The following is a 24,519-nucleotide window of genomic DNA, read 5'->3' as shown; positions in this document are numbered from 1 at the left end:
AAAAGCGGATACCTGAAACCCTGATGGGAAGTTCTCTGGCTTCATAGGATGGGTGGAGAGGGTGGGGCCGGGTTCCCCTACCACATCCCAAGTGCTATTGTTTTCCCCAGCTAGGAGGCTGTTCTGGATTGTTTGTTTTTTCCCTGCCCAGGGGCTGCAGCCTGACTTCCGCTTTATCCTGCCCAGGAGACTGATTCCCAAGGGTTACTGCCTGCCCCAGCCAGAAGGCTGCAGGGCTGTACACTGTTTGTTTGTTTTGCCTGCCCTGGGGCTATGGACTGTTTGTTTATGTGACCCAGTCAGGGGAATGGAACCCACTTGGCTGCAATCACCAGTTTAACAGGGAGTCTCAACAACTGGGTGACAAGGTGTACCAACCCCATACAGGCCAACGGGGGGGACCCACCTGGACACGTAGGGCCCTCTTCACAGTGTACATCTAGATACTCTTTACCTTATCTGATGGGTTATGATTTTGGCTCTCTTTCCCCGCTCCCCCAGTAATTTGCTTCTCTCTTTTTGGTGTCATAGGTAGGAATGAAGGGGTTGACACCCAGTTGGCTTGCCTGATTGTATGTCTCATACGGGGTTCACAGCTTCATGCTCTTCTCTTTCCTGGCTTCAAAGGAAAACATTCCTGCTTCCTAGCCATCTATTTTACTATCAAACACACAAGGAAGAAAAAGTTGTTCTCCTTTCCCCTGTTAATACACAGGGAAATTTAACAAGTGTTGATGAGTGCACACTCAATGCTTAAATAACAATTACAATAGTATAATGTGAAAGTTAAGCAGAATTCGTGAACTGACAGCAGAAGGTGAAAAAATGAGGAATTTGAAGATTTTTGCTGAAAGATCCATTTATAGATACTCCCAAATCAGTTCAAACCTGGCTTCTATTGATTTAGCTCCATTCACTAAGAATTGACTTAATTTATACCTGGCTTAAATCAATTTGGCTTAAGTTGATCCATCATTGAATTGAACTAAATCAGACTAAACTGGTTCTTTATTAAGAAAAGTATTTACAGAGATATCACATGTAGCATTTCTAGCCACGTTCTTGCAGACTGACTTTCAGTTGCTTCCTTGGTGTAACCTGTGCTCCTCCCTCCATGTTCTATGCAGCTATGCAGGGGTGTTAAGCTATTGATTAGGCTAGGGTGACAAGCTGTCCTAATTTTATAGGGACAGTCCCGATTTTTGGGTCTTTTTCTTAGATAGGCTCCTATTACCCTCGACCCCCATCCCATCCCATCCCGACTCCAAAGTATGACCCACACCCTGGGTTTATTCAGGCCTAAGGCAAACCCTTAGTCTGAGCTGCACAGAGGAGTTGGAGTCCCAGACTCCTGTACAATATCTATGTTCGCAGTCCATTCTGTCCATGTGGTTTAAGTGGCAACAAACACAGGGAAATCCTGTTATAAGCCATAATCATGATACAAAGAAGAAATCTACTGAAACCTACGAATGAAACTGCTACACTGTCGACTTGTCATGCTGTACAATTCCCGCACATATTATGGGGATGATATTGCAGTGCCTGGAAGTGATAGGGTTGCCAGTTTTGGTTGGATGTATTCCTGGAGGTTTCATTAAATGACATAATCTTTCATTAAAGATTACTCTTTAATTCCTGGAGACTCCAGGACAATCCTGGAGGGTTGGCAACTCTAGGAAGTGGATTCCATAAAGTTGATACTTAAAGGGAGATGGGGTGTTCCTTTCCATTTTCTCTTGACCCACAATTTGAATAAAAGTGAGAGCCAGGATCAGTGATTGCCCAAGCTGGCCATTATTTTTTTCCTTAAGTTTTGCCCCAGGGGGAGCCTTTGCTATTGCTCCTGGCAGCAAGAAGCAGCTTAGTGCTGCATTGTAGGGCTGAAGAAACTGTTTGTAGACCTGAGTAAGCACTCCTATACAGTCCTGCTATAGCAATCTGGGAGCAGAACAGACACGCACTCCATGATATTTAGCATCAAAGAGTGTCTTAAAAAAGAACAAACAAAAAATCGATGAATATAAGAGCATCTGTAGCCTTTTGACCACCGCTGCCCCCAACTCCCCCCATCCTGGAAGCTGAAATATTGGGTGGTGTTTGAGTGCCTGTCATAAACAGATAGCTAAGGGTTAATGTTCTTTTACCTGTAAAGGGGTAACACCAGTAACCTGAAACACCTGACCAGAGGACCAATCAGGAAACAAGACTTTTTCAAATCTGGGTGGAGGGAAGTTTGTGTGTGAGTTCTTTGTTCTTTGTCTTGGGTCTGACCCTCTCGGCTCTGAGAGTGATCTTTCTGTCTCCTGCCTTTCTAATCTTCTGTTTCCCAGTTGTAAGTACAAAGAGATAAGACAGTAGGTTTATATTGTTTGTTTTTTGTATTTACATGTGTGTAGTTGCTGGAATGTATTAAATTGTATTCTTTGTGGATAAGGCTGTTTATTCATATTTCTTTTAAGCAATTGACCCTGTATTTGTCACCTTAATACAGAGAGACCATTTTTACGTCCTTTTCTTTCTTTTTATATAAAGCTTTCTTTTTAAGACCGGTTGGAGTTTTCTTTAGTGGGGACTCCAGGGAATTGAGTCGGCAGCTCACCAGGGAATTGCTGGGAGGAAGAAGTCAGGGGGAAAATCTCTTTGTGTTAGATTTACTAAGCCTGACTTTGCATACCCTCTGGGTGAAGGGGGGGGGGATTAGACCTCTCGGTACTTCTGTTTCCAGGACTGGAAATAGGGAGGGTGGAGTCCCTCTGTTTAGATTCACGGAGCTTGCTTCTGTGTATCTCTCCAGGAACCCAGGGAGGGAACACCTGGAAGGGAGAAGTGGGGGGAAAGGGTTTATTCCCCTTTGTTGTAAGACTCAAGGAATTTGGGTCTTGGGGTCCCCAGGGAATGTTGCTGGGGGGACCAGAGTGCCCCAAAACACTCTAATTTTTTGGGTGGTGGCAGCTTTACCAGGTCCAAGCTGGTAACTAAGCTTGGAGGTTTTCATGCTAAAACTCATATTTTGGACGCTAAGGTCCAAATCTGGGAAAAATGTTATGACAGTGCCCAGCAACCCTGTTGCAGACGGACAGATATTTGGTGAGGGAATTCCCTCCCATTTTTGCCTGTCTCTGTGGCTAGCTGCTCCTGTCCTTGTTCCCAAGCATCTCTGGTAGGAAGGAGAATTGCTGGTGCTAGAAATGCATCAGGATTTGAGGGATGAGGGGCACTTAATCCTGTGCCCCGCAACAACAGCCATTCAGATGCTTCTCACTGTTAGCAGGAGAGAAACCTAGGAGGTTTTTCAGACAGAGCTTATTCCTGGTTTGGAGCTAGGAGCTTCCTGGGGACCCTCCAATGCCTCGCCCAAATAGTGATTTAAATGGCACTAATATTGGGCAATTGCTAGGCCTAACCTTCATAATTTTGTAAAGTTAAGACTCAGGGACAGAGCTGCACATACATTTTTGGAAGGTCCTCCTTCCTTTGGTACAAATCGGTGGTAGATGTTTGATCAAGGACATTCTTAGAATGGTTAGGCATATAAATAGCCCAACTAAAAAGTTGTCCAACATAGTGGGTCTTACCTTAAAGGCACTCAGTATTGTTATTTTAAGTATATATTTCGTGCAAAGATAAATTTTTAAAAAGACTATATTCCCATTGTAAACAAACCAACCATGCACGTGCAATATATTACAGGAGATAAGCCAAATGGATTTTCCTTTGCTATACTATGTAATTTTACTGATGGCAATAGAATGAACCCAGGCGGCCAGTACCAAGATTAGGAAAGTAGTTCATGCTAAAGCACATGTGAGGTTAATAAAAATAAATTCTCAGAAGGATGATAAATTAGTCTTAAAAAAGTTACACTGATGATGCAATTCTAAAAAGTTAGCAATTGTTATCGCTATTTCAATCACATGCTGCGGATTCCTTTGTATGGGAGGCTGATGTAGTGATAAGACTATTTCTAAGGAAATTATCCTCTTGTGGGAATTCAAATGTGGCAGTTCATCATAGACTTCTTTAATGGTTTTGCACAAGAAGTGTTAGCTTTCTGCACATTGTCTGTCCCTGTTGCTGTATCTAGACACTCACCATGTCTCATCCACTCCTCTCTGGATCCTGACTGCCTTTGTATGCCTTATTCCCTGCTCTTCTTCCTCACATTGTTCTCCATCTACCAACCTTGTCCCTCTACTTGTATCATTTGTACTTTTTTCTAATTTCCTCCCAGGAGCTCCACCTTTTAATCTCCCACTACAGGCTTCACTTCCTGGCTGCTTACTCTCCTACCCCCTTCTCAATCAATTCCTCTGTGTCCTTCTCCATTTTTTTTTGATGGTATCTGTCCCAGTCTGGGCTCTGCACATCGGGCACCTTACATCATTCATGGGTGGGCAGGAAACCATAACAATTCCTCTCTAATGCTGACTTTGAAAAAGTCATCCACCTTTGTTAGACTACTGTAAGGTACCCTACAAAAGCATTACCCTTGAAGTCCATCTAGAAGTTTCAACTAGTGCAGGATGCAGCCTCCCATCTTCTACTGAAGTGAACTTCTACTGAAGTCTCTGCCATAGCTTCTTGCTACAATTCTAAGTATTAATGATGATGTGTGTGAGACCTGGTTATTTGAGAGGCTGTCCATCACCCTATAGTTGTGCAATTAAGATTGGCTGCTTTTCTAAAAGCTATGCTCTAGGAATTATTATGGGGCGGTTCTACGGCCTGTGTTATACAGGAGATCACATTAGATGATCAAAGTGGTCTCTTCTGATCTTTAAATCTATGAATCTATGGTGTGCTGGGAGGCTTTTGCTGTTGGTATCCATGCCTGAACACTCCACAACCAGTCACAGTACTCTCACTTTATGGCTTTTGCCTTTGGAATTAGCTCCCCTTGGTGATTTCGCTGAGTGAGAGTCCAGAGAGTTTCAGGGAAAAGTGCAAGGCTCAATCATTTAACTGAGCTTTCATTTGATTTGTGTTTGATGTTGGTTTCTATGTTCTATTATTCCTACCATGAACACGAAGCCACAGACATTTCTTGACATTGCAACCGGTGGCTCTTTAGTCCACTGTAGATTGCTTTATGTAAACTATCATTTTTTAAAAAGAAAACAGCATTGTAAATAGCTACTATGTCTATAAGCTTTGCTCTAATAATCTAAAGAAATGGAGGCAGCCTGGATGACTATGAGGTTTTATACAGGAAGGATGGCCTAGGAGTTAGGCTGCTAGCCTGGGACTTACAAGATCTGAGTTCAATTCCCTGTGCTAGTAAAAACTCCCTCTGTGATCTGGGGCAAGTCACTCTGACCTGTGCCTTATCTGTGAAATGGGGATAATACTTTCCTACTACAGGGATCTAAATATGAATCTAATAAAGATTGTGAGATGCTCAATTACTATGGTAATGGAGGCCAGATAAATCTTATTTAGAGATGGGGACTTTCACCTGTATGGCAGGTTTCTTATCAAGTCTGACCTAAGGGAGTAACAGAAAGGGCTAATGAAATATATTGCCTGTTCCAAGAACTAAAATTTGGGAAAGTAATTGATGGTCTCAAACTAGGTCTTAATCCATGTCACAAAAACATCACTATCATTTGTACATTTGATGTTAACCTCAACAGAAAGGCCATACAAACTGGATATTAGGGAGAGTGAAATATGTCAAATATATTTCCCCTAGAACTGATGATGGCATAAGAGAAGCTTACACTGCCATTACCCATGCTGACTATGTTATGTGGAAAAGATTTCTGTTTTCAAGACTCTCAATATGGCACTTAAATAAATGCATGAGAGAGGTGAGAGTCAATTATATACTGCATAGAGTAAAACAATATTTTCCCATTATTTTGTCACAGTTTTCATTAATACATCTTGTCACAATCTCAATTTTCAGAGTCAAAAGTGAAATTAAAAAAAACTTTCTAATCTCAGTCTCCATACAGTCACAGCCATGGGGCAGGTTTGATATAAGTTGTATTTTTGGTGCACCCATTTGCGCTATTGAATAGAAGGGGGGGGGGAACAGTTACCATAACAACTGTGTTACCACCTATGAGATAAGTGACACTTCCTTAAAGCAACACATTGTTCAACATGTCATATGAATGTCTGGGGCTTGTTACACCAGATTTATGCTAGTTACATCGCTGTAAAATTTGAGTAAAGGAGTGGAGAATCAGTCCACTGTTTTAATAATGCTTTTTAACAGTTTCTTATTCAGGTACATTTCACCAGTAATCATCCACAGTGGTCCTACAAAATTTAATGATTTTCTTTTCTTTTTTAGGAGGAAAAATTAATATACATTTAATAATCTAACAGGGAATAGATCTAAAGTTTAACACAATGAAACAGCAACTCCTCTTTTTTCACATGGAGCTGGGTTTTCAGGTTTGATATCTGGCTAACCTGATGCAGGATATTTCAGGCAGGTCAGTGTTCTTACAGGATATGTCAAGGCCAGTGAAACAGTAAACATGTTGGATAGCATGAACTGCAGCTTCATTGGCTGCTGTTGGATTCAGTGAAGTAGAGAAGGCTTCTGCTACAGTACTTGAATATGAGTAACTGCTTCTCTAAGGCCATGCTGCATTTAGCTCAAGATGGAAAGGGAAGTTTGTGATCTTTCCACAGCCCATCAGTACAGAACTTTCTGTATTATCGTCTAAATAGACACCTTATTATTGAGACTTAACTTCTTTTCTGAAGTGGAAACAAAGGAATGTCCATTGTAAGAAAGAATGTAATCATACTGTGTTTAGAATATACTCTGGTTTATTTTGAAGTTTAGGTTTAGCTAGATACAGTAATTATATTAGTATCGGTAAACCAAAGTAATTTGCATTTACTGCTGCCTCACTTCATATATCCATGGAGCTTCCCAAATCCCTAGTGATATTTTCAATCACAAGATTATGTATGTAATAACAATAGACTGTTTTTATCCCTCAAGACTTCCAGTTAGCCTCCTGAGGCAGATAATATCTCTTAGCTTGTCAGCGTGACTAGAAAAATACTCTAATAAAATATTCCTCCAGGCTATCATAGCACATAATAACAGGGATTTTGATGGCTTTATCAGATGTGCATCAGAAGGCTCACTTTCACAAGAGGAACAAGTAGTTTCACTTTGATGCAAAGCTTTGGGATACACACTAGGAAAGACAGAAATCAGAAGATAAAAAGGAGGGACACAACTATTATGTTTCCAATGAGACATACTAGTGTGCTTAATATTATATGTCATTTAAATTAAAACATTCTTATTAGCAACTACTGGGGCTTTCATCGTGATTTCAATTGTCTCCGTGGGAATGGATAGTACACAAGCATCGGCAAATCTTATTACATTAAGCAGCGTTACAATGCTGCCTGCAGCAGGCCTTCTGAGGATATGAGATCTCACAAAATCACAAGAAAAGAAAAAAAACAAGATCAGGCTGAGTAGGTATGTGGATTATACACAGAGGTGAAAGTAAGCCAGTATGCCCCAGTACGGCGTATTGGCAAGAGCCGGTGCGCTGTACCAGGGCAGATCAGCTTCCTCTGGCAGCAATTTAAAGGGCCTGGGGCTCCCAGCAGCAGCAGGAGCCCTGGGCCCTTTAAATTGCCGCCAGAGCTCTGCTGCCAGAGCCCTGGGAAAGCAATGGTGGGGCTTGGGTTGTGATTTAAAGGACCTGGGGCTGTGGCAGCTACTGCCCCAGCCCTTTAAATTGTCCCCGGAGCCCTGGGGTAGTGGCGGCAGGGCTCCGGTGGCTGTTTAAAGGATCCGGGGCTGCGGCAGCTGCTATAGCCAGAGCCCTTAAAATAGCTGCCAGAGACCTAACGCTGCCTCCCCAGGGCTCCAGCAGCAGGGCTCCGGGGATGATTTAAAGGGTCCAGGGCTCTGGTATCCGCTACTACCCGGGCCCTTTAAATCATCCCCAGAGCCTGCTGGAACCTCGAGGTAGCAGCGGTGGGGCTCCAGTGGTGATTTAAATAGCCAGGGAGTCAGCACCACTACCGCCCCAGGCCCTTCAACTTGCTACTGGAGCACCGCTGTCACTACCCCAGGGCTCCAGGGACAATTTAAAGGGCTCAGGGTGGTAGCAGCAGCTGGAGCCCCAGGCCCTTTAAATCACCACCCAAGTCCCCGGCTGCTGCTGCTACCCCCAGGCTCCGGCAGCATGGCTAGGGTGGCGACTTAAAGGGCTCAGGGCTCCCACTGCTGCTACCCTCTGGGGCCCTTTAAAAATCGCCACCCGAGCCCCACTGCTGGAGCCCTGGTGTAGCAGCAGCAGGGCTCTGATGGTGATTTAAAGGGCCAGGGGTTCCCAGCTGCCGCTACTGCAGCAGAGCCCCGGGCCCTTTAAAGCTCCACCAGAGGCCGGGGCCTCCTCCAATGGTGATTTAAAGTGCCTGGGGCTCCCAGCTGCTGCTATCACAGCCCCAACCGCCACAGGCCCATTAAATCCTGATTTAAAGCACTGGGAATTTAAAGGCCCAGCCTCTTCCAGTTGAGGCCTCACCCCCTCCTAAAGACTTCGGAGTACCAGTAAGTCCCTTAAGTTACTTTCACCCCTGATTATACACCTCCAAGGTAAGCCTAGGTGTCTGCAAGAAATCACATTGCTGATTTTGGTAGGTACTAGTGTACTGAACAAGTGTCCCCACATTGTGTTGAGATACTGTGCTGCTGATGGTGCTGGTTTCAAGATGAAATCTAAAACTGAGTTCCTGAGTCCACAATGATCTTTAAAATTGTGGCTTTTATGTGACCGCAAACAACGTTGTGACCACAACTTACACAAGCACATTTCTTCACACTATCCCCTGTGCATACAAATGAAAAGATTAATACGAGGCCTATTGCGCATACAGATTGGGCCTCAGTGTGTTTTGACTGTACTTTTTCATTTGTGTAGATAAATGAAAAGGCACAAATAGATGCACAAGCCAGTGACTGTGCATGCAAAGCTGAAGTGCACACAAATGAAGACCAGGTTGGGATTCCTTTGAACATCTGGCCCTTAGTATTCTATAGGACTTTTTAAGCTAGTGTTCAGTTTGGCTAATTATATTCAGTCTCTCTCTACTTCCTCTTTACAGCTTCCGTTTTATCTTCACTTCTTGACCTGTGTAGTATTGCCGGAATGGCAGATACAGTTCAGTAGTGGATGATGTATGTTTTTTAGATGGATACACACTATAGCTCTGTTTATTGAGTGCCTGTTGATTTTAGCATAAGAGAGTTTGGCCTTGCTTGTTCATTACATTCATATTTGTGTTCCTATATGGCTACTGCAGGTAGGAACTGCCATTTCATTTTGCTACATACAGAAATTTAGAACTGGACATAGTGATTGCAAACTGATTTTTGCTTTATTTGTGGGATAAATAAATAGAGCAAAAATCCACAAATAAAGCAAAAATCAATTTGCAACCATTATGTTGATAAAGTGTTTTGAACTCAAAGGTGCTATACATTACATACTCTAGATATTGGTATTGCCATTATTCAAGCTCAGATGGTTAGAAGATTTGCTATTAAATTCCCAGACCACAGTCATTAAGCAGGTAGAGTCTGTAGAGCTGCTAAGGAGCAATGCTTGAAAAATTCTGGCATGTCATGATTTCTTATAGAGGCAGGAGAGTTCAACCGTTAGAACGTAGAAACCAATGCTTCAATATTTACGACAGATAAAGCAGTTCATCAGATAGCAAGAGATGGGGAAGATGCTGCAGAAGAAAACATGAGCTTAGAATTCTTAGAAGGCCAAATGTGGCTGCTATTTTGTTTATACTTTGCAAGTTTACCATGCAGACGGTTTTAATAAAACCCTTAAAGGCATCTTGGGAATGTTTTATGAAATTCATTTCACGGAAGTTCTCATAAATAATTTCCACATGTTATGTGGTTATCTGTACCACCTTCATGCCATCTGGACAGATGTGAAAATGTTGGGACTGAGCCAACCAGCTGGTGCAGCTGTGGAGGTGATGACAAGGTTATTTTCTTGGGAAAGGTACTAGCCAGTTCACTTAATTAGCACTCTCAGCAGGTGGATTTAGTCACAGTTATGCATCTATCTTAAAATAATTTTCTCACCCCTTCCTATTACTTAAGACATTGCAGTGATAACAACCAGGCAAAGAGGAATTACCAATTTTTAAAATATCTCCAAAGAACAGCTTAATTACCTAGAGAAAATGTTACTCTGTCCTATTGCATAAGGCGGAAATAAACATTCTGTTGATAAAGTACATGAGAGCTATAATAATAGGACACTGTTTTCATAAAGATCATCTCTCACTTATGTCATGTTTTCACACTTTTGGAAACCTAAACTGTTTAATTCTAGATTGCAGCTCTATCTTTTCTAAAGTGTTTCAGTGGATTCAGTTCCTCATAGAACAGAAAGTCAACTAAATGCTTAGTTATTGCCAACAGGTACTCTGCAAGTTCCCCACACGGCTCCCACCAATGCCACCTCAATCTGACCTACCTCCTTTTTCCAAGGGAAAAAAGTTCTCTAGGTTTTCTTTAGTGTTCTTAAATACCAGCTGAGGACTAGTTTTAAACCAGTATGTTAATTTCTCTTGTGATCTGCAACAAAAATGAATTAAGGCCTCCAGAGGAAATAGGTCAGCAAGCACTTACCTGAAGCAGAATGTAGCATTAGCTCCTCCACAACCTCACACCCAAAAATTCAGTGTGAGATCTTGATCCTGAATTCAATCCACTAGAACTGACTCCCTGCAACCATACAAAGCCTCAGTTAAGTCAAGAGCAGGGCTGAGTCTAGCAATTTCACCGCCCCAAGCACAGCGGCACGCCACAGGGGGAGCTCTGGCGCTCACCGGTCCCGTGGCTCCAGTGGACCTGCCGCAGGCATCCCTGCAGAGGGTCCGCTGGTCCCGCAGCTCCGGTGGACCTGCCGCAGGCGTGCCTGCGGATGCTCCACCGGAGCCGCAGGACCAGCGGACCCTCCGCAGGGACGCCTGCGGCAGGTCCACCAGAGCCGCCTGCCGCCCTCCCGGCAACCAGCAGAGCGCCCCCCCGCGGCATGCCGCCCCAAGCACGTGCTTGACGCGCTGTGGCCTGGAGCCGGCCCTGGTCAAGAGGACTCTCCTCAAGTACCCCATTAGATGCCTTTTATGTATTTATTTTGAAATGTGAGCGAATAATTAGTGAACCAAGACAAACATAGAACCCAACTCCCCCAGCCACAAAACCATCCCAAGTAGAGAATGAAGGGAAAATAGAAAGACATTGGTGTAGATATTACCCTGTGCCCTTGCCCCTTTAAAGTGCCCTTTTCCCAAGATAAAGGCAAACAGAAGGTATAAATTCCTTTGTCTCAGATTTAAACAGACAAACTCACATTTGCTGTGAACAGAGGTGAAAGTAAGCCAGTACGCCCCGCTAGGGCGTACTGGCAAGAGCCGGTGCACTGTACCAGGGCGGATTGGCTTCCCTTGGTGGCAATTTAAAGGGCCTGGGGCTCCCGGCTGCTGCAACTGCAGTGGAGCCCTGCACCCTTTAAAGCTCCGCCAGAGCCTGGGGCCCCGGGTTAGCGGAGGCAGCCAAGAGCCCCCTTTGATGATAATTTAAAGGGGCCGGGACTCCGCTGCGGCTACCACAGCCCCAGCCCCAGCCCCTTTAAATCCTGATTTAAAATGCCCCGGGATTTAAAGTCCCCGCCTCTTCCAGTTGAGGCCCCACTCCCTCCTAAGGACTCTGGAATACTGGTAAGTTCTTTAAGTTACTTTCACCTCTGGCTGTGAAGGATCCATTCTGCAAGAAACTGGTACTTCTCACTGAAGCTTTCTGGCTCTCCAGTCACTATTAATAGTCAGCTCCTGCTGGCTGGTTTTCTGTGAAGCTAATGGGCTACAGCTCCTTGTGTTTCCTGCTTCTTAACCATTATAGCCCATCACATGTCCAAGTCCAGAACCTTGTCCTGGGTATCAAACAGGGGGTATATCCTGTCACACTTACCTTAGATAATACTTAACCTTTTCATGGGACACAGCTCAGAGTAGCCATATCTGCTACCCCATCCTCCAGACAGAAATGTTATTTTGTTACAAAATCTGATTTTTCAAGAGAACTTGTGAATGTGATGCATCCCTACCTCCACAGGGCAAAATTTCACATAGGACAAATACATCTTGTGTCCATTATCAGCAGGAATTTTTAGCATATTTACAGGGGAAAGAAAAACTTCTTTTAAAATGCAAAATGATAAATGGCTGAAATTTAAGAGAACACCAAAGTCATTTTTAAAACATAATAATAAATGGAGGCAACTCTAAAAGTTTGAAGGAAAATGGCATAATAGCATTTTTGTACAGGTTTCGCCAGCACTCTAGTTTTCATAGAACCCAGAGAACCTCCATTGATTTACACATAATGATTCATAATGTCCTGAAATCTCTGTGTTTCGAATAGGACAGTTAACACTACTGCAATTTTTGTTACTCAACCTAAACACAACTGCTTTGCCCTGAAATTGACCATGCAACAAATAGAGGGGCATGGGCTTCACGTCACTGGCTCATCTTTCTCCTTTTCCCTGAGGGCCAGTCCATGTATTCTTATCACCAAGAAGAGCAGCCTGTCCTTGATGTCACAGATAAAGTGTCAGGGCTTGTCTACATCAGAAAGTTGCAGCGCTGGTGAGGGAGTTACAGCGCTGCAACTTAGGAGGTGTACACATCTGCAGGGCACCACCAGCGCTGCAACTCCCTGTTTGCAGCGCTGGCCGTACTCCCGTTTTGTCTCGGGTGTAGAGGATCCAGCGCTGGTGATCCAGCGCTGGTAATCAAGTATAGTCACTTACCAGCGCTTTTCTTGACCTCCGTGGAATAAGCAGGTATCCCAGCATACCTGAGGAAGCCTCCGGTAATCAAGCTGGTCTCCTTCCCCGGCTTGCTCTCGCGTTCCCCGAACCCCGAGCAAGCAGGTCTCCGTCCCTGCGGTTTGCAGGGTGGTTCCGGGAACGCGAGAGCAAAGCGGGGAAGGAGACCAGCTTCGCCGCGGTTTGCTCTCGCGTTCCGCGAACCACCGTGCAAACCGCAGGGAAGGAGACCTGCTTGCTCGGGGTTCGGGGAACGCGAGAGCAAAGCGGGGAAGGAGACCAGCTTCGCCGCGGTTTGCTCTCGCGTTCCCCGAACAAGCAGGTCTCCTTCCCTGCGGTTTGCACGGTGGTTCGCGGAACGCGAGAGCAAACCGCGGCGAAGCTGGTCTCCTTTCCCGGTTTGCTCTCGCGTTCCCCGAACCCGAGCAAGCAGGTCTCCTTCCCTGCGGTTTGCAGGGTGGTTCGCGGAACGCGAGAGCAAACCGCGGCGAAGCTGGTCTCCTTTCCCGGTTTGCTCTCGCGTTCCCCGAAACCCCTTGAAGCCGCCCAACAGCGCTGCAGTGTGGCCACATCTAACACCACTTGCAGCGCTGGTTGCTGTAAGTGTGGCCACTCTGCAGCGCTGGCCCTATACAGCTGTACAAATACAGCTGTAACAACCAGCGCTGCAAAATTTTAGATGTAGACATGGCCTTACATTATTCTCCCGGAGCCTTTTTCAAGCGTTCCTTATAGCTCTATTGACACTGAAAGTTCACATCGTTCAGCAGAGCACTAATACTGATTTGATTTTTATTTGATTGGATTTCTAAGAAGAGACAATAAAATGTTCTTTATTTTAAACTATAAGCAACCTAGACACACAAACTTCCATAGGAGCAGAGTTGGCCACTGCCAAGTGCTCTGTAAATCCTTCCCTCAGTGCATAATCAGACATAAAGGCAAAAGCACCATCACCCACAATACCTGATAGTACAGTACAGCAAAGGAGAAATAAGGAAAGTACCTCACCCTCCCTCAGTATCTCCTTTCCCCAAAGGTATCTATAAAAGATAAATCTTGCAAGGCCCTTTGAAGGTGAAACATTTGGGCTATATTGGCCCAAAGTAGGGGAATGTGTTCAATAGCCAAGGGACCGTCCTGGGGCCCTGCTAAGACCTCCATCTCTTTTATGGCAAAAGAGATCCGACTCAAGGCCCTTCTACCTCCACAACTTGTCTGCCATGGAGATGTATGTTCTCACTCTTAAAAACTAAATCCAGCTAATCAGCAATCCCCACTCACACACACATCCTGCTCAGTGTTACACACAGGGCTGGCCTTAGGGAAAATGGCACCCTGGGTGAACTTGTATATTGGTACCCTTGACCACCACAGCCTTCCCTGGCCCCATCCTCCGATCACCCCTGGCTCCTGGTGCCTCTCCATCCATCACTCCCAGGACCCACTGCCTCCCCCGCATTGCCCTGAGCTCATTTCCACAGCCTCACACCCTAGGCCAGCCCCCCTCTTTGCCTCTTAACCACGGTGTACCCTGCCCACGGGTGCCCTGGGCATTCATCCACCCATAAGCCTGGCCCTGGTTACACACACAATTGTATTTATGCTTCAGTATGTTGAGTTATGGCTTTGGCTCTTAATTCAAGCATTTGGCATATTCTTTGCTGTATATTCTCTTATCCCATTTCTGCTCTGCTTCAGTACTGGGTAGGTGTGTATGGAATGTTTGGAAAGAGTTTGGGGATTAATGCCATGCAAATCCTGCAGTTTGATTCACAGATGGAAGTGAAGCACTCCCTGCTGCTTTGCTTGGAGGTTTAAATTCACGAAGGTTTAACTCTCAAGCTTCAGTTGCACCTCTTGCAATCACAGAGCCTCTTTCTACCTCTCCTTAGGAATTTCAGGCAGGAGGGGAAGAGAAGATTACTGGGGGGCAGAGGGAAGTTTGCCAGCATCTCCAAAGTGTAAATATTTTCCATCTGCATTTGTCAAGCTTTTGCAAACATGAGCTGAGGTTCACAAATTCACTTAGCTTTGAACCCAGCATTCAGTCTGTGTTGAGTCTCCAGGCAGGAAGCAGGTGCCTTGGGGCGGCAAATCTGAAGGGGTGGCACTCTGTCCGTTCTTGAGGCGGCACTCCAAATTTCTTTTTCCCCTTCTTCAGTGGCAGTTTGGCGGCAGCTTTTTCTTTTTTTCTTCTTCAGCAGCACTGCTGGGGCCGCTTTTTTTTTCCCTTTGCTTTGCCGCTTGGGGCGGCCGATAAGGTAGAGCCGGCCCTGCCTCCGGGTCGATGTGAATGTATCACATGGTTCTATGTGGGAGGAGAGGCTCCATTTGGGGAGCTGTTTCAAATGGAGTGAAGTCCTTCCTGGGGAAGTATTAGAATTTGAGATGATCTCAAAGGAGACCAAATCCCCCAAATCCTGGTCTGGAGTTGAACTTTGTGGCTTAGGCCTCTCTCAGTAAAGGGTCAAACCACAAACTGAATCTGAACATACCAGACTTGAGGAAAATTTGATTTCACTTCCAGATCTGAACTCTACAGCTCCTCGCCACCTCTAATTTGAACACATACTTCAGACCTCATGACTAGATCTCAATATTTTTCTTCCTTAAAAACAAACAGCACAAAGGCAAGTAGTCTCAGACTGCTGAGCTCCATCCCTGTATATGTGCAATAGATTTATTAAGCTGAGTAGTTTCCATGGCTAACAGCATATTAAGTATAAGATATCATCCAAAGGCCTAACCCATTCAGAGTTTCCCTAGCTTCATTCTGGCATGGGAGGTTACAATTACGGGGGGACTATCTACTGCATAAAATGTCCCAAAAGAAAGCATATGGTCTGTGGTATGCTATCCTGGGATAGTGATTAAAAAATACAGTCTAAAGGCCATAACCTCAGTCCCTACAATGTCCCTTTTGCAGCACTCCTAGGGGAATTCACAGCTGGCAAATGCTGGCTCTATGCCAGGCTGTCCCTCTCAACCGCATCCCTCCCTGCCACACACCAGAGGTGTGATTTATGTGCCCAAAGCACTTTGTGCTCTGACAAACCTTGTCCACATGACAGCCTCGCAGGATATGTCTATATGGCAAAAAACCTAATCCTTAGAGTCTCAAAGCCCAGGTCTACAGATGTGGGCTTGTGGAGTTTGGGCTACAGCAATATAAATAGCCCTGCAGACATGGGAGCTGTGGCTGGAGCTTGGGTTCTGAAGCCTGGGGAGGAGGGTGGGTTTCAGAGCCCAAGATCCAGCCCAAGCCTGAACATCTATATGCCTGGTTTTAATGTCATAGTGCAAGCCAAGGTCTGTAGGCTGGTTTGTTTTGTACTGTGTCGACATACCCTCTACGTTTACATTACATATGTAGACCAGGGTCTGACTCAGGTTTGAGCCCATGCCCCCTTTCCATCCACACACAAATCAGACTGACACGGGTCAGCAAGCACTCAGGTTCCAGGTTTCAGACCCTATGAGTACATCTACACTGCAATAAAAAACTCATGATACCAAGTCTCAGAGCCTGGGTCAATTAACTCAGGCTCACAGGGCTAAAAGTTACAGTGTAGATATTCAGGCTTGGGCTGGAGCTCAGACTCTGAGACCTACCCCATTCCTGGGGTTTCAGAACACAGGCTCTAGCCTAAGCCTGAACATCTACACTGAAGTTTTTAGCCCTGCAGCCAGTCGGCCAACCTGGGCCAGTCATGACTGTGAGTCTTGTATTGCAGTGTAGATGTATCCTGTTGTGGGAGAGGGGGTCAGAGCTTGAGCCCCACTGAGACTCAGGTCCAAGCCCTGTCATTTTTCATTGTGGAAGCAGCTCAAGGTGCAGAGCCCAGTCAGAAGGTCTGCAAAGTGCAGTATGGAGCAGTAAGACTCAGGTCCAGAAGTTGTGAGCCCAGGATTGCAGTGCTGTGTAGATGCCCATACAGCATATGCCACAAGCCCGGGTCCCACAGATACGGATTTACAATGCAGTGTAGACATACAGTAAGGGAGGCCTATGTACTTAATCCTTCTTCTCAAAGTCCCTTCCAGCCCTACATATCTATGATTCTATGATTACTAGTCAACATATATTAGAGGGGCCCTAAGACTCGTTTAACATACCGGGGGCTGTGTTGGTTCCTGACTCCCCCAGAATTGGCGGGAGCAGTGCAGTATGGAGATATCTGAGGAGACTTGCTGCACCCAAAGTGATAGAATAAATCAAGTCTGGCCCACAAGAATTACAAACCAGACCTTTTTGGCATTCAAAGTTACCTACTCAAGCAGAGTCTGCACATGGAGATGAACACTGGAGTTGATTAAAGCATATTTGAAGTTCTGTGGCTGGCAGTAAATAGCCTTGCTTTTTCAGTTCAAAGATTAAAGGAAAAACCACCATTTAGCATGAGGCAGAGCTCAAAGTAGGTAAATTGGATGGGATGCTCTGTCACTTCACTTTATCCCTTCATTCAGTTGTGCTTTCATTTTAAGTGAAGAGATTATTTCTGTAGTCTGGCATATTTCTGTGCTCTTATTGAATTATACTCAGGCTGTTAAGAAAATCAGGCCTTGATATGAAAATGTCACTAAAATCACAGCTGATGACTACATTAATTCAAACACATTTTAAAGATCTTTTCAAAGCAAAACTTAATCTTTTGGAAAGTTAAACATGTCTTAACAATCAGTACATAACCACTATCTGTACCACATGGATGTCTGAGATAAACACAAGTGGTCTAAAGCTGAACAATTCTATTTGTGTAAAAATAAAGGAAGCGTATTTTCAGTTTTGATCCCATGTAACACCTGGAAACTATGCTTCTGCACTTCGGGGGATATCTTTATTTTTAATTGAGGTCAAGTGAAATAGACAAGATAGTTTAGCTCCTGATATTTATTGTAACTTCTTTTCTTTTAAATTAGAGTCTGATCCAACTCCCTTTTAAGACAGTAGAAGCTTTTTCATAGACATCAATGTGATTTGGATTAGATCTTTATTGCAAATGTCAAACTCTGTTTTCATTTAAACTGGTGGTTATTTATGCAGGTTGGAAGTTTTTAACTAGATTTGGACACAAATCTGAAAGCCCAGATCTGGACAGAAACTTCCTCAGAGTTTGGGAATTTTAACATCCAGGATATTTGTTTGGGTCTCTCTCTAGTTTAGACTTGTAGGGCTTTTTAAATTATTATATGGTATCATATAATATATAATGTATACCAGGACTTTTCTATACATGCAGTCAATGACAGTTTTTAAAAATCTGAGCAGGAATATCTTGCTTACTGAACATACTTCGTGTAAATGTGGAAGTTGTTTGTGCTTTCACTCTATTAATGACTTTTCATCAGTTTTAAGCACAAATTTTTCTTTGGGGAGCATCTACTCAGAATACAAATCCTCAAGTTTCTAATTTGCAGATCAGTCACTATAAACTGATCCTGCACATGTTTGTGGCTAATATATGATATACAAATTCTTTAACAGGTTGCAGAGTGGTAGCCATGTTAGTCTGTATCCATGGGTGACAAGTTTGTAGAAATTTTGGTGGTGCCCAGAACCCGCCCCCCCAACTCTGTCCCCCCAAACTCCACTCCCACCTGCCTAAGGCTCTGGGAGGGGGTTGGGGTGGGGGGAGGTCTAGGGTGCAGGTCCTGGGCTGGAGATTAGGGTGCAGAAGGGGCGCAGGGTGCAGGCTTTGGGATGGAGTTTGGGTGCTGGGTGCAGGCTCCAGGCTGGGGCAGGGGGTGTGCAGGAGGGGGTGAAGGGTGCAGGCTTTGGGACGGAGTTTGGGTGCAGGCTCTGGGAGGGAGTTTGGGGGGTGGGAAGGGGTGTGTGGGAAAGGGGAGGTGGTGCACGATCTGGGACGGGGTGCATGCTCTGGGAGGGAGTTTGGGGATAGGAGGGAGTACAAGGGTGAGGGTTGTGGTGCTGAGGATGAGGGGTTCATGCTGCAGGGGGGCTCAGAGCTGGGGCAGATGATCAGGGTGCAGGGGAATGAGAGCTGGGGCTGAGGATAAGGAGTTCATGCTGGGGGGGGTCTCAGAGCGGGGGCAGAGAATCAGGGTGCAGGGGAATGAGGGTTGGAGCTGAGGATGAGGGGTCCATGACGCAGGAGGGGGCTCAGGGCTGGGGCAGAGGATCAGGGTGCAGGGGGATGAGGGATCTGGCTGGGGCTGGAGAATGAGGGGTTCATGATGCAGGAGGGGGCTCAGGGCTGGGGCAGAGGATTAGGTACGGGGCGGATGACAGCTCTGGCTGGGGCTGGGGGATGAGGGGTTCATGATGCAGGAAGAGGCTCAGGGCTGGGGCAGAGGATCAGGGTGTGGGGGGATGAGGGCTCTGTCTGGGGCTGTGGAGTTCATGATGCAGAAGGGGGCTCAGGGCTGGGGCAGAGGATTAGGTGTGGGGGGGGATGACAGCTCTGGCTGAGGCTGGGAGATCAGGGTTCATGATGCAGGAGGGGGTTCAGGGCTGGGGCAGAGGATCAGGGTGCAGAGGAATGAGGGTTGGGGCTGAGGATAAGGGGTTCATGCTGCAGGGGGCGCTCAGGGCTGGGGCAGAGGATCAGAGTGTGGGGGGATGAGGGTTGGGGCTGAGGGATGAGGGGTTCATGATGCAGGAAGGGGCTCAGGGCTGGGGCAGAGGATCAGGGTGCGGGGAATGACAGCTCTGGCTGGGGCTGGGGGATGAGAGTTTCATGGTGCAGGAAGGGGCTCAGGACTGGGGCAGAGGATCAGGGTGCGGGGAATGACAGCTCTGGCTGGGGCTGGGGGATGAGAGTTTCATGGTGCAGGAAGGGGCTCAGGACTGGGGCAGAGGATCAGGGTGCGGGGAATGACAGCTCTGGCTGGGGCTGGGGGATGAGAGGTTCATGATGCAGGAAGGGGCTCAGGGCTGGGGCAGAGGATCAGGGTGCGGGGGGATGACAGCTCTGGCTGGGGCTGGAGGATGAGGGGTTCATGATGCAGGAAGGGGCTCAGGGCTGGGGCAGAGGATCAGGGTGCGGGGAATGACAGCTCTGGCTGGGGCTGGGGGATGAGAGGTTCATGGTGCAGGAAGGAGCTCAGGGCTGGGGCAGAGGATCAGGGTGCGGGGGAATGACAGCTCCGGCTGGGGCTGGGGGATGAGGGGTTCATGATGAAGGAGGGGGCTCAGGGCTGGGGCGGAGGATCAGAGTGCAGGGGGATGAGGGCTCTGGTTGGGGCTGAGGATCAGGGGTTCATGATGCAGGAGGGGGCTCAGGGCTGGGGCGGAGGATTAGGGGCGAGGGGGATGGCAGTTCCAGCTGGGGCTGGGGGATGAGGGGTTCATGATGCAGGAGAGGGCTCAGGGCTGGGGCAGAGGATCAGGGTGTGGGGGCATGAGGGCTCTGGGTGGGGCTGAGGGGTTTGGTGTGGTGGAGAGGCTCAGGGCTAGGGCAGAAGTGCAGGGTAAGGGCAGCCTGCCTTGCCATTAGTGGGTGGCGGGCGCTAGGACCCTGGGGCAGCAGACAGCAGTTCTGCCGGGAGCTGGGGAAAGGCACTGCGCTGCTTTCTGTCAGGCAGGGACGCAGCGCTTCGGGGGAGGACACGCAGGGGGAGGGGTGGCAGGCGGGAGCTGGGACCTGCTCCAGGCAGGGACGTGGCAGGGCGGGGGCAGACCCACAGGGGCTGGGACCCGATCCAGGCAGGGCCCGGGGAGAGATCCAGCTCCAAATATTGCTGGAGCAGGGCCCCCAGCCCTAAACATTGCTGGTAGCTGAGCACTGCATGCATATATAACCTGCCGCCTACGTCTGTATCAGCAAAAACAACGAGGAGTCCTTGTGGCATCAGTTATATTATTCGGCCTAAATAAAGACTGGGAGTGGTTGGGTCATTACAAAACCTAAACCTAATTTCCCCAATACTAATTTTCCCCTACTGTTACAAACACCTTCTTGTCAACTGTCTGAAATGGGCCACACTCATTACTACTTCAAAAGTTATTTTTCCTCCCTTGGTATCCTGCTGTTAATTGAATTGTCTTGTTAGACTGACCTCACACATCTGTTCATGTATTTATACCTGCTCCTGTATTTTCCACTCCATGCATCTGATGAAGTGGGTTATAGCCACAAAAGCTTATGCCCAGATAAATTTGTTAGTCTCTAAGGTGCAACAAAGACTCCTCATTGTTTTAACAGGTTGCTGTTTTTTCAAGCACTCCTGAGGGTAACAGAGGCAGAGAGAGCACAGCTGCTGCTGCTGTCCTGAAGCTGCCCAAGCACGTATGCTGCTAGCCTGTTTACTGCAATGGTGTCTGCTGAAGTTATCACTGACTGGCATGGAAAACTGTCCTACCAAGGAGGAAGAAATAAGGCTGCCATCCATAGAAACTTTCAGGAGAGGACTACAGAGTACCTCCATGAAATGTGCATTGAGATATCTCAGGAGTATTCAAGGGACATCTCTGTGTACCTAAACAAACTGCTCTGCATGCCCCCCTCCCCCTGCATTTCGCTTACCTCTGCAGGGGAACGAAAAGCAGATAGCAATGCTTCCTCTGTCTGTTGTATTGCTACTTCTTCTAATATGACTAAATTAATGAAAAGTCGATAGCTGTGTCCTGTTAAATTGGGGGCACCTTCAGTATATCATTTACACACTTACCTGAGGTTCCTTCCCCTGTATCAGGGTCACCCATGCTTTACTGCTGGTAGTGACTGGACTGCAGTGGAATCTCAAACAGGTCCTGGCTCGTAGCATAGCTGGATTCCCCAATCACATGTCCCCCATTCTCCTCCTCCTCATCCTTTCTGTTCATGCCAGGGGTTGGTGGGCAGGTTGGTGAGGGGGGGGGGGGGTCTCTGCCATGTATGGCATGCATACTTATAAAAGCAGCAGGTCTGTGGCTTGATGCCAGATACACCATTGGCCTCCTGGCCTTCTGATATGCCTGCTGCACTTCCTTTGCTGTCACATGGTAAATAAAGGGTTCTTTCAGCAAGGGAAACTCTTTTTACAAAAATAGTTGGGCCATTGACTTCCATGAGGCCAGGCTTTCATCCTCAGTTCTGATAATATCCATGACTCCACTGCCTCTCTCCAAGTCTAGTTTTCAGGAGTTTTTTATGTATCTGCTAGATTCTAGTAGCAGAAAGACGCCAGCTTCCTCTAACTCAGATACCATTTTTAGCCACTGGACACGTGCGCATCTGGATTCTGTTGAACCCTGAATAAATCTGACAATGTGTTTGTCTAGGTCCTCAAAACAGAAGCCAAAGAGCCATCACTGATTTTTAGTTCTTCTGGCAACTGGGGCACAGACTGTAAACTCAAGAAGACTACTCAAATGCATAAATGTACTCACGAGTGCCTTCATTGTGTAAGGGCCTTGGATTACTTCGTCTTAAAGAATGTTCCTAAACTAAACCAAAACATTGGTATAAATTCATTGTGATTGACCAGATGCATTCCCAGAGTCTGGAATAAAGAAATCACAAGTCTAAACTCACAGGGAAAGAAAAATATTTACTTTATCCTTAGCATATTCATAAAGATTAATGGTCTCGCCCTTTAGTCTCAAGGGCCAAGACTAATGATCTGGGGCTTAAGTGCACACGTGCTAGCTTTGCTGATATGACAAACGGTACTTATTCTGAAGCAGCAGTTATATTCCAGAGTCAATAATCTGTTATCTGAGTGGAGAGATCATGATCACGGGGAAGAAACAGTTGCTTAAAATTATACGTTCCATGCAAGATCATAATCAAAAAGCACAGGAAAGGGTAGTTGCCCTCTTGTGGTTAGTGCATCATATTGTCAGGTGACACCCTTGCCTACAGGTCTCAGGTGAAGTCTTTTCTTGCCTGAGGCACTGGAGAGGAAGTGTACTTTGCCCTAGAGGAAAGTGGGTGACTCGCCTCCCCCTACTGTGACATTTTGCTGGTGTGAGAGAAATTGAAATGGATTGAAATTATTTCAAAGGGAGACCCATTTCTTCATTCAAACAGAAAAGTTTCTGTGATGCAGGGCCTCAAGGAAGCGGGTGAAGGAATCACATGGGGGACTTTCACCTCTTTCCTCAGTGGAAAAACATATGGAAACCAAACCAAGCTAAGAAATGTAAAGTTGAAGCTGACAGTTCATCCTTAGCCTGTTTTGTTACGCCAAGGTACTAATCTCGGTGTCAAAGCCTGAATGATATTTTAAAATGTAGGACTTGCCTGATCCTCCATTGCTCTGTGCTTCATGCCAGTGCAAAGTGGGCATAAAGTGCTACCAGTCCTATTTTGCATCCATTTCGTGTTAATGTAAACGACCACACAAGGTTCAGAGCAACAGAAAACCAGGCTCTCTGAATTCAATGTCTGCATTTCACAGCAATTCTGTCTGAGTCTGAGCTTTAAGTTCATTTAGTAATCTTGACCCACTCTACTACACATAAGTTTATTCTCTCATTGATATAGATACCCAGGCCTAAAAAGGAGATTTTGGTACATTATGAAGAATTGGCTGAAACAAAAACACCACCCACAACATTGCTCAGACCAGGGGTGTCCAAACTACAGCCCGCGGGCCGGATCTGGCCTTGGACTTCCATTTGTCTGGGCCTCCAACCAACAGGGGAGAAGCGCCCAGCTGAGTAGGCACGTCAAGCAGGCAGGGGAGGGGCGGCAGCACAGCTGAGCTGTGCAGAGGGGTGAGTGCCTCTCGGAGCCAGTGTCCCCCCAGAAGGGGAGCCAACGTAGAAGAGAATCATTGCTGCAGCCGAGCAGGTACAGGGAGAAGCAAGCAGGCAGGCTGCAGCTGAGTAGGCACACCGAGCAAGCAGGGGGAGGGGCTGCCGGCAGCAGCTCCAGGGGGAGTAGCTCAGCTGAGCTGTACAGAGGGGTGAGTGCCCCCGGGAGCCAGTGTCCCCCCAGAAAGGGGAGCCAACTTAGGGGAGAGTTGCTGCTGCAGCTAAGCAGGCAAGGACCCCTGCCTTACAGTAAAAATGCAAGCCACATGCTTAAGTACATCTCCAATAAATGGAGTAAAGAAGATGGAAATTAACAATTTCATAATGGTTAAATTTTAACTACAGCACTAATAGAACCAAACGGTATTTGTATGATACAAATGTGAGTTTTTAGAAATAAAAAATGTGAAATGATTTTTAATGTATTGACAAATATTTTGTGTGATTTTACAGTACCTGCATCCATTACCTTTTATACCTGATTTAGAATTTAATGCAACACTGACACGGTAGAGTGGTGTTGTTTTTTTAACGATTTTGCATATATTTGTATATATTTAATTTCTTTCACAGTCGCTTTGGCCTGCAGAGCCCCTTCAAAAATCTAATATGGCCCTGGTCTCATAAAGTTTGGAGACCCCTGGTTTAGACAGTGCACTTGTTTCACTGCCTCTTACACTGGTAAAATTGAATGAAAAATTCTTCCATACCCAATATGTTTGAGAATGGGGCTTCTAAAGGGGCATAGATTATAACAGCTGGGAGCTTCCAGAAGGACTAATTAATATAACAGACAAATGGTACCTTTCTTAGTACCTTTCTGTTTTCTTTGATCACCTGTAAGTGAGGGGAAGGGATCCTTGTGAACCATCCAGTGAATGTTGAGAGACTAATAAGGAGAAAACAAAGAAAGATTTCAGGTTTCCCCTCCCTTTAAAAAGAACAGTACTGATA

General features: G+C 46.1%; 1 protein-coding gene across 2 annotated transcripts in view; it reads right to left on the bottom strand.

Annotated features, from left to right (window-relative positions):
- Positions 1 to 24,519, bottom strand: part of UBXN2B (UBX domain protein 2B) — a 324,811-nt gene that overhangs the window by 76,831 nt on the left and 223,461 nt on the right. Inside the window, exon 3 of one of the 2 annotated variants that reach the window (XM_050938899.1) lies at positions 10,658 to 10,753. The exons of the other annotated variant lie outside the window; for it this stretch is intronic. The gene's annotated coding sequence lies outside the window, so the exon portion shown is untranslated. The remainder of the gene's footprint in view (positions 1 to 10,657; positions 10,754 to 24,519) is intronic. 2 annotated transcript variants of the gene reach the window in all.

Source organism: Gopherus flavomarginatus, chromosome 2, assembly GCF_025201925.1.
Source record: "Gopherus flavomarginatus isolate rGopFla2 chromosome 2, rGopFla2.mat.asm, whole genome shotgun sequence".
NCBI lineage: Eukaryota > Metazoa > Chordata > Testudines > Testudinidae > Gopherus > Gopherus flavomarginatus.
This window is presented reverse-complemented; position numbering and strand designations above follow the sequence as displayed.